The sequence below is a fragment of the Eptesicus fuscus genome, chromosome 2 (assembly GCF_027574615.1).
Source record: "Eptesicus fuscus isolate TK198812 chromosome 2, DD_ASM_mEF_20220401, whole genome shotgun sequence".
Classification (NCBI taxonomy): Eukaryota; Metazoa; Chordata; class Mammalia; order Chiroptera; family Vespertilionidae; genus Eptesicus; species Eptesicus fuscus.
Genome location: NC_072474.1, coordinates 6,487,935 through 6,511,811, shown reverse-complemented (window position 1 = coordinate 6,511,811; position 23,877 = coordinate 6,487,935). Strand labels below are relative to the sequence as shown.

The window sequence follows — 23,877 nt, the reverse complement described above, 5'->3', positions numbered from 1 at the left end:
CAGGCTCATGGCTGGCGAGCACTGCGGCAATAGTGGGAGCCTCTCCTGCCTCCGCTGAAGCGCTAAGAAAAACATAATATCTATTAAGGATTTAGGTCTACATCTGGTACACAGTAGGTGTTTCATAAGTTTAGCATTATTATTATCACTAGAGGCCCGGTGCACGAAATTCGTGCATGGGGTGTGTGTCCCTAAGCCCATCCTGCACCCTCTCCAATCTGGGACCCCTCAAGGGATGTCCGACTGCCCGTTTATGCCTGATCCCAGTATGATCGGGCCTAAACGGGCAGTCGGATATCCCTCTCACATCCAGGACTGCTGGCTCCCAACTGCTCGCCTGTCTGCCTTCCTGATTGCCCCAAGCCACTTTTGCCTGCCAGCCTGATCACCCCCTAACCACTCCCCTGCCAGCCTGATTGCCCCTAATTGCCCTCCCCTGCAGGCCTGATAACCCCTAACTGCCCTCCCCTGAGGGCCTGCCCCCCCCCAAACTGCTCTCCCCTACAGACCTGGGTCCCCCCCCCCAACTGCCCTTCTCTGCAGCCCCAGTTGCCCCCAACTTCCCTCTTCTGCTGGCCTGGTCACCCCTAACTGCCCTCTGCAGGATTGATTGCCCCCAACTTCCCTCCCTTGCAGGCCTGGTCACTCCCAACTGCCCTCCCCTGCCCTCCCCTGCTGGCCTGATCCCTCACAAATGCCCTCTCCTACTGGCCATCTTTTGGTGGCCATCTTGTGTCCATATGGGGGCAGCCATCTTGTGTTTGGAGTGACGGTCAATTCGCATATTACTCTTTTATTAGATAAGATAGAGGCCTGCTGCACAGGTGGGGGCCGGCTGGTTTGCCCTGAAGGGTGTCCTGGATCAGTGTGAGGGTTCCCTTGGGGCATGGGGTGGCCTGGGCAAGGGGCCTGTGGTGGTTTGCAGGCCAGCCATGCCCCCTGGTGACCCAAGCAGAGGCCCTGGTATCTGGGATTTATTTATCTTCTATAATTGAAACTTTGTAGCCTTGAGCGGAGGCCTGGGCCAGCCAGGGTGTGCAGGAAGCTTGGTTTCCTCTATTGCTGGGGAAACCCAAGCCTCCTGCTTGCTCGCTGGCCACAGCCATTTTTGTTGGGATTTATTTATCTTCTATAATTGAAACTTTGTAGGCTTCAGTGGAGGCCAGGGCAGGCCAGGAACTTGGCTTCCTCTATCATCGGGGAAACCCAAGCCTCCTGCTTGCTCTGTGGCCGCAGCCATCTTGGTTGGGTTAATTTGCATACTCGCTCCTGATTGGCTGGTGGGCGTGGCGTGTGGCTGTAGCAGAGGTACGGTCAATTTGCATATTACTCTTTTATTAGATAGGATTATTATTATTTGGCAGCCATAAACTAGTTTCCCAATTGGTGGGCTGATTAACTTATTCACCTTTGGAAAAATGACATTTGCATTTTTTATTTCCTTTTTATTGAATTTATTGAGGTGACAATGATTGAAAAAATTATACAGGTTTCTGGTACACAATTCTACAGCACATTATCTGTACACTGTATTGTGTGTTCACCACCTCAAGTCAAGTCTCTGTCCATCACCTTTATCCTCCCTATACTCTCCTCTACCTCCTCCCCTCCCCCCGCATCTATCCTCCATAATCATCACACTGTTGGTCCTATCCATGAGTTTTTTCTCTTTTTTATTAATTTTTGCTCAATCCCTCCAGTGAGGTTGATCCACCTTCCTGGTTCATTGTTGGATGTTTTTGTTACCTTTTATTTTTTAGATTCTCTTTCATAGATGCATGACCATTAAAAAAACAAGCACTTTTATTTTGTCTTGATCTCTTTAGGAATAGATGCTGAATTACTATAAAATAGGATTCAGCATATTAAAAAATAATTTTGACTTACTGGTGCTTTTAATTTCTACCCAAATAACAATTGTAACCATTTTGTAATAATGTATATTTATTAAAATTAATATAGCATTTTAAATTCATGAACATTTTAAGAATAATTCCAGTTATTAGGATCAATGGCTACATGAAACATTGAAGGACTTCCCAAGATAACTGTAAAGTGTATGACACTAGCCTAAGCCAACAGGTAGGACAACACTTCATGGTATAGTAGCCTGTGCAAGTCTACACTAAGCAAAATCATTGCTGGGTCTTCCTAATACCAGGCCAGTTCTCAATGGGGGAGATTAATAGGGGTTTGGGTGGAGTGAGGTCAGTTGGAGAGAGGAAACGGACAAATGCATTTGGGAAAAACTACTTCAGTGATTCTAATGGACAATCTCAAACCATCAACCTCATTTCTCCCTTCCATTTCAAAGGAGTCTAATAAATATCACCGCTTTCCCTCACCTGAGTTCTGAACTGGTAAAAAAGACCAAACCTCACCTTTACAATTGATTAAACTAAAAGTGTAATGTGGCTGGTATCTCTGACCAACTAGGCTTCCTGCTCCTGACCCCGCAAATGAATGGACTGACCATCTCTGAAATGAAAGCACTGGAACCATCTGAGCTCTGCCCTGTGAGGGGTTTTTGGCTCTACCATGACTGAGGCTAAAAACACTAAAGAGTTACCCTTATTTCTCCTTCTAGTCTCAACAAGCAGAAAAGCTACTCTGCCTCCCAGGGAGGAGTGACAGGGAGTGAGGAGGAGTGATCAGGACCTCTAAAACCTAGCATAAAACCAATAAGGACTCGGAGTTTAAATGTTATAAATAAATACACTTGACTCTGACTTGAAGCAGACAGTAACATATGATGGGGCATTACTGTCAAATGTGACAGAAGAATCTAAGTGAATGTCTGTACGTTGTCTGATTCTCCTTTGATATACTGCTAAAATTCCCAGATTACTTTGTTCCTGGCAGTAAACTCTGAATTAGCCAGAGAGCTATTTTAAAAGTGTGTGCTTATGCATTTATGCCACTCATATAATTTGTGAGAAAACGGGTGATTTATTATTGCTCTAGATTTGGGGCTAACCTGACCAAAAAAAAAAAAAATCTAAGTTTTATGATGAGGTTAACTCTTGCTTACTCATTCTCCACCTAACAATGCAGTTTTGAGACAAGTATTTCTTTAGCTCAGAAACTTTTGCTTGAAGCATATTTGAGTTTCTAAAATATTTCTCTGCTAATTACTGGGTCTTCTTTAAGCATAATGTAATATTTCTCCCTATATCTCTCCTGCTAATCACTGGGTCTTTTTTAAGCATAATGTAATGGGCCAAGCAGTGACTCCTGTTACTTTGGAGGGGGTCACACAGCCACATTGATTTATGAAATATGTACCTAAGTAACCATAACATAAAAACTTTTATTTTTTCATTTTTAAAATATATTTCTATTGATTTCAGAGAGAGGAATGGAGAAGGGGAGAGAAATAAAAACATCAATGATGAGAGAGAATCATTGATCGATTGCCTCCTGCATGCCCCCTACAGGGGATCAAACTTGAAACACAGGCATGTGCCCTGACAGAGAATTGAACCCTGACTTCTTGGTTCATGGGTCAATCCTCAATGAGTGAGCTGGCTAAAACAGCAACTTTTAAAGAGAATAAATAGGCTTCCAATGTAGGTTTGTGTCCATATTTATATGAGCTCATATATGGAATGTACATGTAACACAACTATCCTAAAACATCAGAAATATGACCTGATCTCTCATATAAAGCTGTGTTATCCACTAGGTAGTCACCAAGTATATGAGATAATTTAAGTTGATGAAAATTAAACAAAATTAAAAAGTTACTTCATCAGCTGCAGTAGCCTCATTTATCCTTATTATTGAAAGTATTACAGATATCCTCTTTTTCCTCCCATTGACCACTAGCCTCATTTTAAGTGCCCAAAAGCCAAATGTGGTTAGCAACTACCCCACTGGATAACACAAATGTAGAACAAATCCATCATCAAAGTCAGAGTTGGAATAACCTCATAGTTAAATGACAGATTTGAAGGAGTTCAACTCATATACTTCCAAATGATCTAAGATTCTTATATATAGTGAAGAGTAGATATAATCTGGTAATCCAGATGAGTAATATAGCACTTTTTAAATTGATTTGTATTGATTTCAGAGAGGCAGCAAAAGAGAGAGAGAGAGAGAGAGGGAGAGAGAAAGAGAGAGAGAGAGATAAAAACATCAATGATGAAAAAGAATCATTGATTAGCTGCCTCCCGCACGCCCCATACTGGGGATCGAGTCCGCAATCCCAGCATGTGCCCTTGACTGGAACTGCACCAACAATTCAGTCCACAGGCAATGTTCTATCCACTGAGCTAATCCAGCTAGGGCAATAATATAGCACTTTTAAGATTAAATGTTATCAGTGTTTTATAAACAAGGAAATGGTGAATTTCCATGCTGCTATGCCTCCTGCATGCCCCCTACAGGGGATCCAACTTGAAACACAGGCATGTGCCCTGACAGAGAATTGAACCCTGACTTCTTGGTTCATGGGTCAATGCTCAATGAGTGAGCTGGCTAAAACAGCAACTTTTAAAGAGAATGAATAGGCTTCCAATGTAGGTTTGTGTCCATATTTATATGAGCTCATATATGGAATGTACATGTCACTAGTCTTAAAATTGATTTCTGCACTAAATTTACAGACGTACTACAGTTCTTAGATCTTATGAAAAATAAAGACCATACATATATTTAGTTTATTTGTTGACTCTCTCCTAAAATGCTTTCTTATAGGTAACTTGTAAACATGTAAATGTTAATGAATTGCTTGGTGCAAACTTGTAATTATTGTTTTCTTAGGTCAAATGTATATTATTTCTATATTTTCATTCAACATATTATGTGCACACCAAATACTAAACATAGACAAACATGAAGATTGTGTGGACAGCATAGAGAAGAATAATGTAATTGGAGGACGGTAGGTCATTTTATATTCGTTGTACACAAATGAGTGGATGGCACAAGATTTAAATAAAAACAATGCCAGCATTTGGAGAGGCCAATGGCATTAAATATAAAAAGTTTCTAATATAAGCCAAATCTTATATTTGAATTCAACTTAGAATATTCATAAGTTTTTAATATTTTTTTCTAAATCCAGTTTTCATTAAGTGTGAAAATGGCAAAACCATGAGTAATTTTGAGAAAACATAAATTAATTATTAATGTTGTGGCCAAAAGAAGACAAGGAGAAACACATATAAAAGCACCAGGTTCGGATGTTTCTTCAAATCAATGAAAATGCTCCATTCATAAACATTATCACAGTAATTCTTAAATATCATCATTATGCCTATAAAACAGTAAGGACCATTTTGTGTGTTCTTTTGCAGACAAAGTTCAAAATGCAAGATAAGTGGATTCCACCAAAGTTAAGAGGCACTCCCAGCTCTGTACCTCTATTTGTGCTGCTCCAATCCTTTTCCAACTATCCATACGAATCCCCCCTCTATCAATAGCCTACCCATTCATCCATTCATGTGTAGATATCTATCACATGTTTCCATCAATCAGCCCCTCCCTGAAAGTGATGCATCCCTTCTCAAGACTCTCTAAAAATCTCACTTTATACCTTTCTTGCTGTGATATCTGCTATATTAAAGACTCAGAGTCTGTTTGTTGCTAGTAAGTACACTAGCTTATTCCTTTTTGGAACCTCTCTAAATGCCTAGAACAGTATTCTATTTTATTTACTTGGGGTTTCCTCTTTTCATTTGCTTTGATGCAATTGCTATCTGCTCTTCCAGTACTTTTAACCAGCCACACAAGTAAAAAGAGCCTTGCCCTAGCTGGTTTGGCTCAGTGGATAGAGCATTGGCCGATGGACTGAAGGGTCTCGGGTTCAATTCTAGTCAAGGGTATTTACCTCAGTTGCAGCTCATTCCTGGCTCTGGTGGGGGGCACATGTGGGAGGTAATCAATCAATGTGTCTCTCTAACATCAATCTGTCTCTCCCTCTCCCTTCCACTCTCTATAAAAATCAATGGAAAAAACATCTTCAGGTGAGGATTAACAAAAAAGAAAGTAAGAGCCTTAAATTCAGAGCATGAACAAAGTTAGTTTGATTTAAAAAACAAAGTCAGCCATCGAGAGGCAAAATAATACAGCTTTGAATTCAGGCAGGCTTGTGTTGAAATTGCAGTAGCACAATTTAGTAGGCTTTGGAGCTTTCCAACCTTTCTATTGATGGCACTCATAAAAGGAACACCTCTGTAAAGCACACTGGAAGGAACAAAAATGCCTTTCATGGTGGTCTGATGAGACCCACCCAGGGGCTCTAGCTGCTCTAGGTTCCTCTTTGCAGGACCAAAGGCTCAAAGCATCAAGATCTTGGCACACAATACTACAGAGGAAATCTCTGGGTCATGTTACTTTGGATACAATGAAATAATAGCATCTTTAAGCCTGTTTCTTATTTCTTAAATATATGTAGCAGACAACAGTATGGTGATTGTCAAAGTGAAAGGGGGTTAGGGGAAGATTAAAGAAGGTAAAGGGAGGAATAAATGGTGATATAAGAAGACATGATTTGGGTTGATAAACACACAATCTTACCTAATAATAGACAAACATGTAAATTGACTGTATCTCCGCTATGCCCACAGCCAATCAGAGTGAGTATGCAAATTAACCCATCAAAGATGGCAGGTTAATTTGCATATGCAGGCACGGAGCGGCCTGGAGGAGCAGGACACCTGCTATGAGGGGGAGAGGGGTGGCGGAGGAAGCTACAGGAGCGATGCTCCGGTCAGAAGCGAGGACTTGCCAGCTCCCAGGAGGGGCCGGGAGCAGGGACTTGCCGGCTCCCGCACAGCTAGAAGTGAAGCCAGGGGAAGGAAGGCCTATTCTTGCACAAATATCATGCAACGGGCCTCTAGTACAATATACAGATGATGTATTGTAGAATTGTATACCTGAAATCTGTATAATTTTATTAACCAATGTCACTCCAATAACCTAATAATAGCATAATATGCAAATTTGTCAGGACGCCATCACATAACGACCGAACAGCACCTGGCCTGGGCCAGGAATCACAGGCCATGCCCCCTGCCCGGCAGGGCTTGACAGGGGACTTCAAGCCGCACCGCCCACCCTGGTGCCGAGCTGTGGGATGTGAGGCTGTGCCGAGGGACCTGAGGCTGCAACCCCCACCCAGCAGGACTTGACAGGGGACCTGAGGCTTCACCCCCTGCCCAGCGCTGGGCTGGGGGACCTGAAGCTGCACCCCCCACCCAGAGGGGCTTGACAGGGGAGGGGGCAGCTGGGTCTGGGTCTCCTGCGATTTCAAAGTGCGTGTGGGTGGGTGGGGTTTTGACTCTAGGTCCCGCAGCATGCCCCAGACTCTGACAGGAGGGAGATTTTCATATACATTTTACTAATTTTCTCTCACCTCTAACACTTCTATTATAGAGAAAGGGCAAATAGCAATATTAAAATATTTTCTCTAATTAATTCCCTTTTAATGTGCACAAATTTTGTGCACTGGGCCACTAGTATTTATATATATATATATATATATACTAGAGGCCCAGTGCACGAAATTCATGCAATGGTGGGGGGGGGCCTCAGCCCAGCCTGCCCCCTCTCACAGTCTGGGAGCCCTCAGGGGAAGTCCTATTGATAGCTTAGGCCCGCTCCACAGTCTGGCCTCCCTCTGTGGGAGGTGACTGGGCTGATCAGGCCACCCCCATCATCCTGCTGCTGCTGCCACTGCTGGCCACCACAGCCGCCAAGGTGTTTTCATCAACACAGACTCCAGTCCCTTCACCATGAAAAAATGACAACTTTCTTTAGGCATTTTCAAGATGTCTATTTCATAGGATATGACATTTCTTTCTTTTTTTTTTTTTTTATCCTCACCTGAGGATATTTTTCCATTGACTTTTAGAGAGCATGGAAGAGAGAGGGAAAGACAGAGAGAAACATCAATGTGAGAGGGACACTGCGATTGGTTGCCTCCTGCATGAGCCCTGACCTGGGCCACAGCCAGGGAGGAGCCTGCAACCTAGGTACATGCCCTTGATCAGAATTGAACCCGGACCCTGTGGTCTGCTGAGGCTCTATCCACTGAGCAAAACTGGCTAGGGCAGGACATGACATTTCTTAGCCCCTCCAGTAGCGGACCTTCATTTTTTTTCCTCCAGGAATGAGGTGGAAAAACCCTAGATCACCTTCTTGGATTCTTATTACCCAAGTTACCAAGAACGCTGCAAGTGGCGTACAGGGAGCTTAGCCAATGAGCGGTCAGAAAAGGTGTTTCCTCTGCAGCTCACTCGCAGAGGCGGGACTGCTGGAACACCGTGGCTGGCAGGCCCCCGTCTCCACTCCGGGCCTGCTCCAGCTGCCGGGATGGCTGGCAGGCCCCCTGTCTCCGAGCCTGAGCCATCCAGGGCTTGCCTCACCTCGCATGCAGTCCCCTCTCGCCCACCTGTGCGCGCAGCCTCCTCCTGAGTGGTCGTGATGTTACAGCGTCCCAGACAATTTGCATATTACCTCTTTATATATAATATAAAGCAATACCTTCTCTGCTAACCTGTTGAGATGATTGGAAACAATGTAAGCAAAATACCTAGCTAGCATTGGATTAGACAGTAGGTAGACACTCATAAATAGTACCTAGTAATTCTAGTGATTAATAGTAAGAATCAAAATATGTCAAATGAATAAAAACTGTACTCTTCACAGAACAGTGATCAGGTACAACATCATTACTATGAAATAAGCTGCTAGTAGAGGACTAGCTAATCAATATTTTTTGAATGAGTAAGCAAAGAGCTTTAAGTTCATTGATGCTAACACTGTACTAATAATTTCAGTGGTAATTCAAAGGCTTTCCTAAAACCACACATCAAGTGACGGGTGGAAGTAGCATGAGTCAGGACTGTGTATTCAGTCTGACTATATAGGACGAGGTGGGTAAAGAGCACAGTGAAACACCATTCTAGCTTTCAGCTAGCAGAGATGGAATCTCAGAATGACAAGCTGGAAAGGGTCTCAAGAGACCACATAGGACAATTCACAGGCCAGTAGGTACTTCCCTGTGCTCACAGGTCAAGCATAAGAAGCAATACTGCCTTTTTCAAGCCTGGTACTGACATTTAAAAATGCTGTCGATTTTATGTTTTGTTTCTTTTGACAGGTTCAGTCATCTGATTGGACACTTTTCCCCACATAGTCAATATGTGAACAGGTTTTCCACAATGCTCATAAATGTGACTGCAATTTAACTTATTACCTTTTTTTTAGCCACAGCTGTTCCACTCTCAACAGTGGATTACAATGGACCCAGAGATTGATTCATTGCTATCCTCAGCACAATCACAGCCATCTATTTGGTCCTGCTGGTGAAAACCTTCCTTCATATCTTGGCTATGAATAACTCACAGAAAGCCCAGACTGGATACACATACAACCACTGACTTACTGTTGATTTGAGATCAATAGTTAAATATTGAAAAATACAATGAAGCTAGATCTAACAGAAAATGAAACCACCAAATAGATGTCAATTTTAGAAATAAACTGCTTATCAAACTATTATTATTTCTGATTCAATAAACCAATATTAATAAAACTGAATTTTAAAGTTAGAACAATAACTAGCAGTCAAGATACTGTGATCTATTCAAGAGCAAGTGAAACAAAATAATATGCAGTTTTTCCCGGCTATCATAAAGTAGAACATTCCTATGAAACCTTTTGTAAACAGAAATGGTGTAAAGCAAAAAAGGCAATTACTATTCATTTATATGGAAAATTTTTTGAGTGATCCCAGACCCAAAATTCAGCTTAAGCACAGTGACTTTATTATTTTCACCATGATCACAACTCTTAATTACATTAAGCATAACACACTTATGAGCTCTCTTAGGCCTTGCTGATACCTGAAGACACATATTGCTAAGAGATGCACAAAGCAAATTGATAAAGTACAGATACTCCCAGATACTTACTGGGGTAGGAGCTTGGAAGTGCCATTCACTGCTCAGGTGCATGTTGATTCTTTAACAGTTTGGGGCAAAAAAAAAAAAAATGCTCAATCCTATTTTCCCTTTTTGAATAAAAGCAAAAATTCCCTTTGGATTTCTTTCAGTTAGCAAGCACAGGTACTGCTGCAGATCTTTTATAAAAGCAAAATGACATAACTCAAACTTTTGAAAAGCAGGAGATACCTGTTTAGTGGACTGCACTGTGAAGTTGTTAACACATAGAAAGATCCCATAAGAAAACCATTTATTTCAGGAAAATGTTTGGCAAATGCAACTTAAATTATTCTATGAAGTTAATGTCTCTAAATTTTAAAGTTAACACATTTAGTTCTTATTTTCCCAATATCTACATATATAAAAGCCTAAGCAACCAAATGACCAATCACTATGACACCACTGATGACCAGGGGGCAGATGCTCAACACAAGAGATGCCCCCTGGTGGTCAGTGCACCCCACAGTGGGAGTGCCATTCCACTGAACAAAGGGTGCCAGATGCCGGGCTCATGGTTGGTGAGTGCAGCTGCAGCGGTGGAAGCCTCTCCCGCCTCTGCGGCAGTGCTACCAGGCTGTGGTGGCAGGTGCAGAGGGACCAGGATGAGCAGGAGCACTGCAGCACCTGGCCCAGGCTCGGGCTCCTCCCTGGCAGCTTCACGCACTACTACATTTCTCAAGGGATATCAGACTACCGGTTTCGACCTTATTGGGCCAAAACCGGCAGCCCAACATCCCCCAAGTGGTCCCTGATTGCGAGAGGGCACAGGCTAAGCTGAGGGACCCCACCGGTGCATGAATCCATGCACCAGGCCTCTAGTATCATAATAAATCAACATGGTATATTTCTTCCCCAAAAGAAATAGATTCTACATGAATAGATTCCACATTCTATTTAAGACCTTTAAATCTCTTCAATTGACTTCTAAATTCTTAAATCATAAAGATCCAATTACATGTAAGTACATTACATTTAAACATAGGTACCGTATTTTCCCGCATATAAGACGACTTTTTAACCCAGGAAAATCTTCTCAAAAGTCGGGGGTCGTCTTATACGCCAGGTGTCATCTTATAGGGTGGGTATATCCCAAATTCTATATTTTAACTGGAAAAGTTGGGGGTCGTCTTATATGCCCAGTCGTCTTACACGCCGGAAAATACGGTATATGCTTATAAATTATTTTTCTCCTTCAAATAATGATGAGATGGCAGAATGTAAATGCTTCCTGCCCAAATGTGCCATAAACTTTCACAACAATTTTGTATATTCTTGTTTCTAAATGGTAAGATTAGTATACACACTTGACTCTTCAAAATGTCAAAGAAAATCTGATAAGGAAATAAGAATCTGATTGCCATGTTATGAGTTGCATGCAGTAAAAATCTTTGAGGGGAGAATGGAACAATTAAAAGCAGTGGCTTTCATTCTTTTAGAACAGCAACTGTGAACTTCTCCCAGAATACATGACTGATTCAGGCTGTCTGAGGTGAATCTTCATTCTAATCACGGCACTGTGTTAGGCAGGATAGATAGCTGCTAGTATAGGAGAAGGGGAAGGAGAGAATAGGGGGGAAAGAACAAGTTCTTTGTTCATTCTCCTCCAATGAACAAAGAAGTCATCAGTCTTGGGACTTGCCAAGATAAAAATCACTAGATGTTCTTATAAATTCTGGGAAAATCCATCCTATCTAATAAAATAGTAATATGCAAATTAATCATCATTCCGCTACACCCACAAGCCACTCCCACTAGCCAATGAGGTGTGAGTATGCAAATTAACCCAACCAAGATGGATGCGGCCACGGAACGAGCAGGAGGCTTGGGTTTCCCTGGCAATGGAGGAAGCCAAGCTTTTCGCACACCCTGGCCGGCCCAGGCCTCCACTCAAGGATAAAAAGTTTCAATTATAGAAGATAAATAAATCCCAACAAAAATAGCTGCAGCCATGGAGCAAGCAGGAGGCTTGGCTCTGCTCAAGGCTACAAAGTTTCAATTATAGAAGATAAATAAATCTCAGATCCCAGGGCCTCCGCTTGGGTGGCCGACCTGCAAACCACCACAGGCCCATTGCCCAGGCCACCCCACGCCCCAAGGGAACCCCCATCCTGATCCGGGACACCCTACAGGGCAAACCAGCTGGCCCCCACCTGTGCACCAGGCCTCTATCCTATCTAATAAATGAGTAATATGCAAATTGACTATCACTCCAACACACAAGATGGCTGCCCCTATGTGGTCAAAGATGGCTGCCCCATGTGGACACAAGATGGCCACCACAAGATAGCCAGCAGGGGAGGGCAGTTGGGAGGGACCAGACCTGCAAGGGAGGGCAGTTGGGGGCAATCAAGCCTGCAGGGGAGGGCAGTTAGGGGTGACCAGGCCGACAGAGGAGGGAAGTTGGGTGTGACCTGGCCTGCAGGGGAGAGCAGTTGGGGGGGACCAGGCCTGTAGGGGAGAGCCATTAGGGGTGACCAGGCCTGCAGGGGAGGGCAGTTAGGGGCAAACAGGCTGGCAGGGGAGTAGTTAGGCATCAATCAGGCTGGCAGGGGAGTGTTTAGGGGGTTATTAGGCTGGTAGGCAGAAGTGGTTAGGGGCAATCAGGAAGGCAGGCAGGCGAACAGTTGGGAGCCAGCAGTCCTGGATTGTGAGAGGGATGTCTGACTGCCCGTTTAGGCTCGATCCTACTGGGATCAGGCCTAAACCGGCAGTCGGACATCCCTTAAGGGGTCCCAGATTGGAGAGGGTGCAGGCTGGGCTGAGGGACACACACCCCCGTGCACAAATTTCGTGCACCAGGCCTCTAGTAAAAATATAAAAGGGGGACCTTAAAATCTAATCTGTTGTTCAAAATATCTGGCAGGGGAACCTTAAAACATATAGGGGGCAAAGTATAAAACCCTTGAACCTCCATCAGTTGCGGAGCTCAGACTAGCTGAGTTACCTGCTTGTGCTTTATGCCAAGTGTATTCTTAATAAATTTGCTTGCTTTGCTTCAACACTGCTTTCTGTCACTCACCTGAATTCTTTCTCATGAGAATGACAAGAGCCAAGGAGAGGAGAGCCTCCTCCAACTCGGGTGCTCTCCAGTAACATCTTTCTGATACTGTGACTCAGACTGCTGAGTTGCCTGCTTTCACTTTGATAGTGATGTAGGAATGCAGTAAGTTGTGTTCCCGGCCAGGGAACCAATTATGTATGAGTATTTGTTTTCTTGGGGAATATGGGGGAGCAGTGGCATAAGGAATTAGGCAATTGGAATAAAGTTATGTCTATTGATAGATGTAAAGGAGAAAGATGAGTACCTAAGCTTGCCTAGGGTCCAAAGGAAGAGGCAATTCCTTCCTCCAGTTTGAGTCTTGAATATCCTTATGCAAGTAAGGGCCTTGTGGAGGTGCCTGGGATCGAATGCTAAAATGTGCAGAGGTCTCATAGGGACTTCCAATTCACTTGTAATTAAATAACTGACTGGTCCGGGGATGCAAACACAAGGGTAGGTCACCCAGCACGCCCAGTTGTTTTAGATTGCTGGGGAGAGAAACTGAGAAACATGAGTGTGGGATGACCAGCAGTATAACAGCTTCTGAGAGCCCAGCTCACACATAGCACACAGATACCCACTATATCTAATCACCAGCCCATCTGTTTGAGAACATGACTACCAAAATAATAAGTTTAGGCCACTGTTTGGCCGCTAACCTGCTGCACTTCTCTGCTCCATTAGGGTTTTGGCCTCTCTATCTGGGTTTATACTCTCTCTATAGAGCTTGCAGGGGATGAACTTGCTCTGTGTGCAGGGCTGCACAGTATAGACTTAATTGGGGTCCCACAAGTTTGCAAGATATTGCCTTAGGTTGGAGGAGGAGGTCCCTTTCCTTGATTGTTTATATGAACATTGTAAGGAAAGACTGGCCAGAAGCTATTCACTGACAACTATTGTGTGGGCAGAGGCACAGGAAAGACACACCAGTTGAACAAATTGAAGCTACGCTCTTAAGGTTATTTGCAAGGCTGATCAGGGCCCTCATTAATTGGGGGACTGGTTCCGTGCCAATTATGGAATAAACGGGATAAGGGACCTTCTTCATGTACATGCTCTGGGTTCTAATACTTAACTTTAAGACCCAAAGACAATTTGCTAAATAGCTTGAGAAGACTGACAGGCACAGCAGGGAATGTTGGCTTTGTCCTACTGAAATTAACCAAAATTTAGGGAATATCAGTAATTTACCTGCTTGGATAAGGCCAAAGAAAGGGTTACCCACTCTATTCAGGCATCTGTTATACATGGTTCCGTAGGACCCATGAGCCTGGGGCAGTAGGCAGAAATGGCAGGAATTTAGTGGACAAATATATTGGACAGCAAATTTTTTGAGGGAATGAGAATATCGCAAGAACCTGGAAGGGTCTCATCTTTACAATGGCTGGCAGGACTAGCAATACTGAAATTCTTGCTCTAGTAGAGTCTTTTGCAGGAAAAACGGGCCAGTAACTGGTGGCATTGTCACTTAAATAAAATAGGAGTGCTCCCAAAAGGTATAAGACCTCCCTCCATGGTACAGGGAAGAAGGGGTCGGAGGCAAAGGAGGTTTTAAGTTAAATGAGAAGAGATGTCAGGAGAGTCTCAGGAGACAAATATGGAGTTGAGTCCCCTGTCTGAGCGGGGTAAAATCCATCCCCAGGGTATCTGGCTATTGCCATGGTCACTGGTAAGGCCGCCCTCAGGACATGGGGTAAAGAAATACATGGGTAACTGAGCCAGGAATTGGATTACACAGTAATACTAGTGAATTCTCGAAGCCCATGTCTGAGAAGGGATGTCTTCTCTAGGTGGTGGAAAGCAACACAGGAGAAGGTTGGGGACACGCATTCTCCCCTATGATTTCCTCTATTCTCTTTCAGATGGAAACCAAAATTCAATAGCACAAGATTCACCTCTGGGATGTATCCTAAAGAATTGGAAAATCTTTGAACCTTAGACCTTAAAAAGAAAAAGATTCATTTTCTTTTGTAATACAGCTAAGACCCAATATAAATTAGGAGATGGGGAAGTTTGGCCTAGAAATGGAAGCCTAAATTATAATACAATCTTGCACGGCTTAGACTTATTTTGTTGAAGACAGGGCAAGTGGCCTGAAATACCATATATGCAGGTCTTCATGGCCCTGAGGAATAACTCCAAAATGTGCTAAAACTGTAAGGTAAATCATGCACTCTTACTAGTAGCAGCTATAGCAAAGAAAGAACTAAATCTTGAAGGTGAATGCCTGTTTCCACCAATGGCACCTCAACAACCACTGTCCCCAAACTAGCAAAACCCTATACAAAATTAAACAGTGTGTATGTGTGTGGTGGTGGTGGTGGTGGTGGGGGGGGGGGGGTGATAAAACAATAAATACCAAAGAAAAACAAAGAATGCCACCTCAACTGTTCCCTTTAAGGGAAGCCCCAGGACAGGGGGGGATAATAATAATTCAGGTTTTATTTATCATACAAGACTTAACTAATGGGCATCAAGGACAGGTTGGAGAGTTCTACAGATGACCCTGGCAAAATGATCCAAGAATGTTAAAAGCTTACCTTAAAGTATGACTTATCTTAGATGAATGTTAATTTAATCCTCCAAGAAGCTCTGACCAGCACAGAAAATCATAGCATTAAGGGAAAGGCAATTACCTATGCAAATGAGGTCCGTATGCAAAATAATAACTATCCATCAGGAACAGAGGCCATCCCCTATTCTAATCCTAATAGTGGGAGATGGGGCAGAGATCACATGTTTTCTTACCTCTTGCAGGGAATGAAAGCTTTTCAGAAGAAACCTGTTAATTATAACAAACTGGCAGCCATTGACCAAGGTTCCCCAAAAAATCCCACCTCATTCATAGGAAGGCTAAGGGAAGCTTTAATTAAGTAGACTAATCTGGCTCCTAATGATACAACTGAAGCAGATGTGCTGAAAGACAAATTCATGGCCTAATTGGCCCCAGATATTAGGAGGAACTGCAAAATTAGGAATGGGACCGCCTACCCCCATGGAAGAGATGTTGAAAGTAACATATTTGGTATTTTACAAGGGATCGAGAGGAGAGAGGCTTTTAGAAAAGGAAAAATGCAAAAAGAAAAGGTATGCCCAGCTTCTTGCCACCCAACAAGGCCAATAATTCCACAGAAAGAGAAGCCCAAAAGTGCTCCTTTGGCAAATGCCAAAAATGCAGGCAGCCCAGACACTAGGAAAGATGTGCCCTAGGAAAGAGCTTCCTCAAAAACCATGCCCCCTCTGCTGCATGTTTGGCCACTGGAAAAGGGACTGCCCCTGAGGCTGGAGGGTCTCTGGACTAGAATTTACTCACACAATGGCCTTGAATTGAAGGGGCCCTATGCTCCAGTTGATTCCCACTGAGAACATCATCATTAAAGGGACAGAGCCAAGAGTAACCCTTAAAGTAGCAAGAAGACTCCTTTTGGACACAGAAGCTGGCTTCTCTGTGCAGACCTCTTACCTGGGACCTCTCTCTTCCGTAGGCAGCATTATACAAGCGGTGACAGAAAGAAAACCCAAGGGAAGTAATTTACACTATCTTTAAATTGCCAGTGGGGAGCGACTACTTTTGTGCACCAGTTCCCAGTTACGACAGAATGTCCTACTACATTGTCAGGGGAAGATATTTTAAGCAAAGTTAAAACCTTAGTGATTTTTTTCAACAGACACCAAGAGTCCCATTCCAATGATGACCTTACTTGTCAAATGAGGAGCAGCTGAAATAAATAGACATAGACCGGGAGCTTAACCACCACGTCTGGGCCATGGGACACCAGGCTGAGCCCATAGGTCAAAGCTGGCCCTGACAAGGCTGAAGGATCCTAACAAATTTCCAAATAGAGGGCAACAGCCTATAAATCCCAAAGCAAGGGTAGACCTACAAAAGCTTATGACAATATTCCTTACTCACGAGCTGCTGGTTCCTTGTATTTCCCCTGGCAACACCCCTATCCTACTTATTAGGTAAAAATGATGGAACATATAAGTTGGTCCAAGATTTATGAGCTATCAGTGGGCTCTAATTCCTATATACCCTGTAGTACCAAATCCATATATAATTTTGGGAAAATTTCTCTCTCAAACTCAATGCTTCTCAATATTGGACTAGAAAGATTCTTTTATATCCCATTAGACCCAAATTGCCAATTCTTGCTTGCCTTTGAATGGACAGAAGCCCAGAGACATAAACAACAGCTTACATGGACAGTTCTTCTCCAAAGGTTTGGAGATGGCCCACACTTATTTGGACAAGCATTGGCAGAGGATTTAAGAGACCTATCACTTGGGGGGTATTACTTGGGGGGGGGGTGCAGACAGGTCATCCAATATGTGGATGACTTACTAATCTGTTCTCCTACTGAAGAATTGGGATACAAACATGTAATATAAGCCCTAAGTTTCCTGGCTTGGAGAGGATATAAGGTCTCTAAAAATAAAGATCAAATCCTTCAACAAAGAGTAGAATATCTGGGCCTTGTGCTAACTCTTGGGAAAAGAATGCTGTTTTCAGAATGAATCCAGGCTATCTTGCATATTCCAGAGCCCACCACCCAAAGACAGGTATGGACCTTTATAGGGCTAATTGGATACTTTAGACCAGGGGTACTCAAACTTTTTAAACAGGGGGCCAGTTCACCGTCACTCAGACCGTTGGAGGGTCGGACTATAGTTTAAAAAAAAACTATGAACAAATTCCTATGCACACTGCACATATTTTATTTTGAAGTAAAAAAACAAAATGGCAAAGACACCCACATGTGGCCCGCGGGCCATAGTTTGAGGACGCCTGCTTTAGACTATGGATCCCAACATATGGAGAAAAATCCAGATCCCTTTATGAGACCTTAAAAGAAAGCAATGGGCAGAAAACACCTAATTTACAATGGCAAAAAGATCAACAAAGGGCCTCAGAAGGCCTTTGAAGGTCTTGACTCAAGCTCCTGCTATGAGTTTGCCAGACTTTGAAAGACCCTTCCAATTATATGTCACTAAATTACCGGGGATTATATTAGGGGTTTTAGCAAAAGCCTTGGGACCTACCAAGATATCAATTGGCTACTTATCAAAAGAATTGGATACAGTAGCCCCAGGTCTAGCCCCACTGTCTCAGGGTGGTCACAGCAGCTGCTCTCTCTTAGAGGAAGCTTTTAAAATACCCATAGGACAAGAAATTACTCTATATACCTCTCATCAAATAGGACCCTTATTAAATACCCAATGGCCCCATTGGCTTACTAACAATCATCCTATCTAATAAAGACAGAACATGCAAATTGACCATCACTCTGCAACAAAGATGGTAGTGCCCACAGCCAATAAAGAGGCAATATGCAAACTGATGTGACAAAGATGGCGCAACTGGGCCAGGCTGCTTGCGTCATCGCCATGGCAACGACGCAGGTGTTCTGCCCTGCCCTGGTCTCTGGGTAGCACGCGTGCGCAGGCGTGGAGCGGCTGGAGGAGGGGTTGGGGGTGGAGGGAGCTACAGGAGGGTGGCAGGGCTGGAGTGAAGGTGGAAAGCGGTGGCCAGAGCAAAGGCCCGGGTCCCGGGTGCTGGAGGGAAGCCAGTGCCGGCAGCCAGGGAAAAGAAGGCCTATTCTTGCACGAATCTTCATGTATTGGGCCTCTAGTATATTATATTAGGTCATCCAGATTGAAAATCCTCAAGTGAAAATAGAGAATTACACTGTCCTGAATCCAGCTACCCTAATGCCTGCATCTAATTCAAAAATAGAATGTAACTGGTGTGAGCTCATAGATCAAGTCTATGTAAGCAGATCAGACCTCAAAGACCAATCTCTTCTCAATCAAGATGAGGTTGAGTTTTCGGATGGAAGTAGTTTTATGAGAGGAGAGATATGCTATGCTGGATATGCCATTGTCTCCTCACATAAAATAACAGAGGTCCAAGCTTTACCACCCTAACCTCAGCACAACTGGCAGAATTAATAGCTCTCACAAGAGCCTTACTGAACATATATACTAACTCTAAATATGCATTCTTTGTACTACCTGCCCATGTAGCTATTTGGGAGGAAAATGGATATTTATTTATTTATTTTTATTTATTTATTTTTTAAATATATTTTATTGATTTTTTACAGAGAGGAAGGGAGAGGGATAGAGAGTAAGAAACGTCGATGAGAGAGAAACATCGACCAGCTGCCTCCTGCACATCCCCCACTGGGGACGTGCCCGCAACCAATGCACATGCCCTTGACCGGAATCGAACCTGGGACCCTTCAGTCCGCAGACCGACGCTCTATCCACTGAGCCAAACCGGTTTCGGCGGAAAATGGATATTTAAATGCCAAACAAAGCCACATAAAATATGGGAGATACATCTTGCAGCTCCTTGAAGGAAGGAAATAACAGTAATACACTGTTGGGGGCTTCAAAGGGGCACAGATGACATTACCATAGGAAATAAGTTTGCTAATCACACTGCTAAGACTGCAGCCACAACAAAAATCCCCATATTGGGAGCCTAGATAACCTTTATAAACTTTTAAAACCTTCTACCTCAATACACAAAGGAGGAGACAGACTGGGCTGATGACATAAATATACCAAAGACATAAGGAGGTGGCTCATACACCTGCCCCAAAATATTTGATGGAAATTTATTAAAGTCTTACATGATTCCGGCCATTTAGGTAGAAACAAATAATGCAATTCTGTTCATACCTATTTACTGGGAAAGGGATACAGAAAACTGTCAGACATATAAGTGGAGGCTGTCCTCTTTGTGCTATAAATAATCCTCAGAGGTCAAGACAACCTCCTCCCTTAGTTGAATGCATACAAAGGAGAAGGGCTTACCCAGGGAAGGACTGGCAGCTGGACTTCTCTCAAATGCCTTTATGTCAAGGATTCAAATATCTATTGGTCTTTATAGGCACCTTTACAGGGTGGGTTGAAGCGTTTGCCACTAGGACAGAAAAGGCTCAGGAAGTAGCTAAAATATTGTTAAAAGAGCTTTTGCCATGATTTGGGCTTCCTTGATCTTTGCAAAGTGACAATGGTCCTGCTTCCACTTGGTTTATAAGCCAAAGGGTCAGTGAGTCTCTAGGCATCACCTGGCATTTCTACTCCACTTAGAGGCCTCAGTCATCAGGCAAGATTAAAAGAGTGAAGCAGACTCTAAAGAGAGCAATAACAAAACTGTGCCAGGAGAGCCCTCAAAACTGGCTTCAAATGCTCCTAATCGCACTATTGAGAACGAGGATGAGTCCATCTCCACTGTTAGGAATAAGTCCATACAAGACCCTGTATGGAAGGCCCTTTCTTAGTGCTGATCTCTTGCTAGATGAAGAACTGAATCAGAATGTAAAATGTGTCACCTCCTTGGCTAATTTCCAACCAGCTATTCAAAAACGTGGATTAGAATCAGTACCTCCAACTACCACAACCCCTTTATACCAGGAACCCAAGTTCTGATAAAAACTGGAAAGAGGGATTCCCTGTAGCCCAGCTCAACCCTATCTGGAAAAGGATCCTATCTAGTTTTCTTCTCCATTCCCATGCCAGTTAAAGTTCCAGGAATAGTCAGTTGGATTCATTATTCTAGTGTGAAATACTATTATCCAACTGAACAGGAAACAAACAAATACAGGGACAACAACTGGATCTGCGAACCCACAGAAGACCTTTGGCTGCTCTTTCAGAACTCTAGATAAGTAACAGTTGCTAACAGTGTCTTAAAACTACCTTATTATCCTCTGGATTTTCTTTATAATACTAGACCTATGCATGAGGACTTGTTCACTTTTCTCTGGGAGGAAGTATTTCTTTTATAAGCCTTGATTACATAATCTGAATAATGACAGGACTTCTCATGAACTATCTTCTCCCTGGTATACTGTCTTAAACGCACAACCAATACCTCACATTTTATTAAAACCCTTCAGGCCACTGTCAAGTTACTAGCTAATAATCCCTACAATCACACTTGTTGGATATGAGCACAGGTCCTAGGCCAGTCTGGAAAGGCATGGCCAATTTCTCTAGAAGCTTGGGCTCAAACTGAGGGATTCATATACTCCTTCTGGATATGAGGGCTCACATGTATCCACTACCAAAAATGGTCTCACTCACCCTGTTACAGGGCACTACCAATCACTCTAACTTTCACATTATTAGAATTTTATTTTCCTTTTTTTCACAGTTCCTAATCTGTTCACTTATCCTTCAACTCTCCATTAAATAAATTAAAAATCTAGTTCTTGAGAATTAGTTTTCTCCCTTCTTCCTTCCATCTTGATTTTCTCAATACTCAAACATTAAGCAGAGCTCCTGCCCATCCCTAATTAACCACAAATTTTTGCCTCTTTACACGTTATTTTCTTGATTGTGTAACCTTAGCAAACAGCATTTATTTATATGTAGAACACATCAAAAGCTAGCCATCAGGCTTGGCTATGTGATTTGCATTGACTAATAAAATGTAAGTTTAAGAGTAGTGTGTCCCACCCTGGCTGGTTGCTCAGTGATTATAGCTAACTGAAGGGTCAAGGTTTTGACTCAAAGTCCAGGGCATGTACCTTGGTTGCAGGCTGGATCCCCGGCCCTGGATGCAAACAGGAGGCAATCAGACACATCAGTGTTTCTCTCTCTTCCCTTTCCCCATCATTCTCTCTTTAAAAAAAAAAAAATCAATGGATAAACATCCTCAGGTGAGGATTGTAAAAAAAAAAAAAAAGAGAGAGAGTAGTGTGTCTCAAATAGGGATTGCTCCTTTTGCTTAAATCCCAAAATGCGGACACAACTGAACCATAGTCAACATGTATTATGAGAAATAAGCTAGTATTGTTGTAAACCACTGAAATTCTGGGGTTATCTGTTACCACAGCATAACCTAGAGAAAACTAGTACATTATTTTATAGGTTTATAGTGATAACTAAATAAGATAATGTGAATGGTGAAAAAGGAATTATTCAGTACATGTAAGCTATTGTCTAGTCAGCATCATTTCACAGATATCTCTTTTACTTCTTGGATTCTTCAAAGAACAGAACTATGTGTTTTCTAACTTGTAATTCCTGATATGCCTAGAAGAGTGACAGGTAGCTAATAAATATGTATTAAATGAAGTCAAAGGAAAAGGTAACAAAAAGATAACCTGAAGAGAGCCAGAGTAGGGAAAAGAATAAAGATTTGGAAGGAGAAGGGAAGAAAGAATAATGACATCACTTTTTATTCAATATTTATTGAACACTTAACTATGAGTCAGACACAGTGATGAGCATTAAGCAGACAACTATTAATGAGGCAATTCTGCCTGTACTGAAATGGAGAAATAATGAAAAGTAAGCAACAACGATATGTGTCCTCCCATGTGGAAAAGCACAGTGACTTACTGGTAAAAACACACAAAAGACGTCAAGGAAGTTTTCTACAGATTGTGGCCTCAGGAATAAATGTGGACGGGGGACATCTGTAACAACGTCAAAAATAAAATGTAATTTTAAAAAAGAACAATTGGATGGCAGGTATCTGAAGGAAAGGGAATGTGGAGATGGAAAGAATGCTTTAGGCAGAGCGAAGAGCCAATGATTATTTCTCAGGGAAAACAGAACACGCTATCTGTTGTCACTGAAAGGGTGGAGGAAGTAAACTGTTCTTTAGGAAGTTTTATAAGATCTGCTGTCCCAGTACAGACCAGTGAGGAAGCTGCCTGGAGACGGGGAAAGTTTTCCAGGCTCTGGTGCTGGCTTCCTGGAAAGCAGAGCCGCAGGGTGGTATCGACCTTCAGGGCAGGCGCTTTCTACATTGGCACTCAGACTGGTTATAGTCACCGGGAAGTGGGCAGGTGCTTGAGACAGAGTAGCTTCTGATGCCAGATGGCTGCACTAAAGCCAACCAGGAACTGGAACTGCGACTATTGGCTGGGATGCAGCTGCTGCTGCGGACTCTGATGTTTATGTTGGGAAAATAAAAGGGTGGTAGTGGAGCTTCTTCTGATAGATATGACAAAAGCAGAAGTTTCAAGGCACTCACTGGAGGTCTCAGTGACAGTAAAGCATGTGTTTGGTGGTGTGTTGTTTTTTTTTTGTTGTTGTTGTTATTTTTGGGTTCCATACAATATCTGATGGCATTGCTGTTCACCAGTGTCAGAGAATATGTTAAACACTTCTCTTTGCAAACTAAATACAGGCATGACTTAAGTGATCTAAGACTCTATTATTAATTTTGCAAACACTTCCCTTAATCTCAAATGCTTTCACCTTCATTAAAAAATCCCACTTGACTGCCATTACAATGTTGTAGGTAATGAAAAACCAGTATTCTTATTTATTATTGGAAAAAAAAGTTGAGGATTGAGCAAACTTTGAAACTTGCCTATGGTCCCAAAGCGAGTTTTCCAATGGATTATAATAGAACCCAGCTTATTACTCCTTTGTACATGCCTCACAGGCAATCTATGTAGAAAACCCAGAAGTAAAAGTAAATTAGCCACATGGCAAAACCCTAGTATATATTGAAATTTCTTATTACCTCATACAAATTCATTTGTGTGATTCCCAAACTCATAGGCCAAAGTTAGCCTATGCTGGTCATTCCAGGGAGAAATATGTTCTATTCACATTATATCTTCAGGTTATAATCTTCACATTATATCTTCAAGTTATTAATCTATGTCAGCCTTACTTCCCTCTTTTTGAGGTATTGATGTTGCTTTAATGTCTACTGTTATGATATATTGTCTTCATTTTATCATTGTAAACCTTTTTTAATATATTTTTTATTGACTTCAGAGAGGACAGGAGAGGGAAAGAGAGATAGAAACATCAATGAAGAGAGAATTATTGATGGGCTGCTTCCTGCACGCCCCCTACTGTGGCTCACGCCCTCAACCCAGGCATGTGCCCTGACCA

The 23,877-nt window shown here is 42.6% G+C and overlaps 1 protein-coding gene across 1 annotated transcript in view; it reads right to left on the bottom strand.

The window, feature by feature from the left end:
- Window positions 1-23,877, bottom strand: part of MDGA2 (MAM domain containing glycosylphosphatidylinositol anchor 2) — a 1,000,910-nt gene that overhangs the window by 922,196 nt on the left and 54,837 nt on the right. The window lies entirely within an intron of this gene.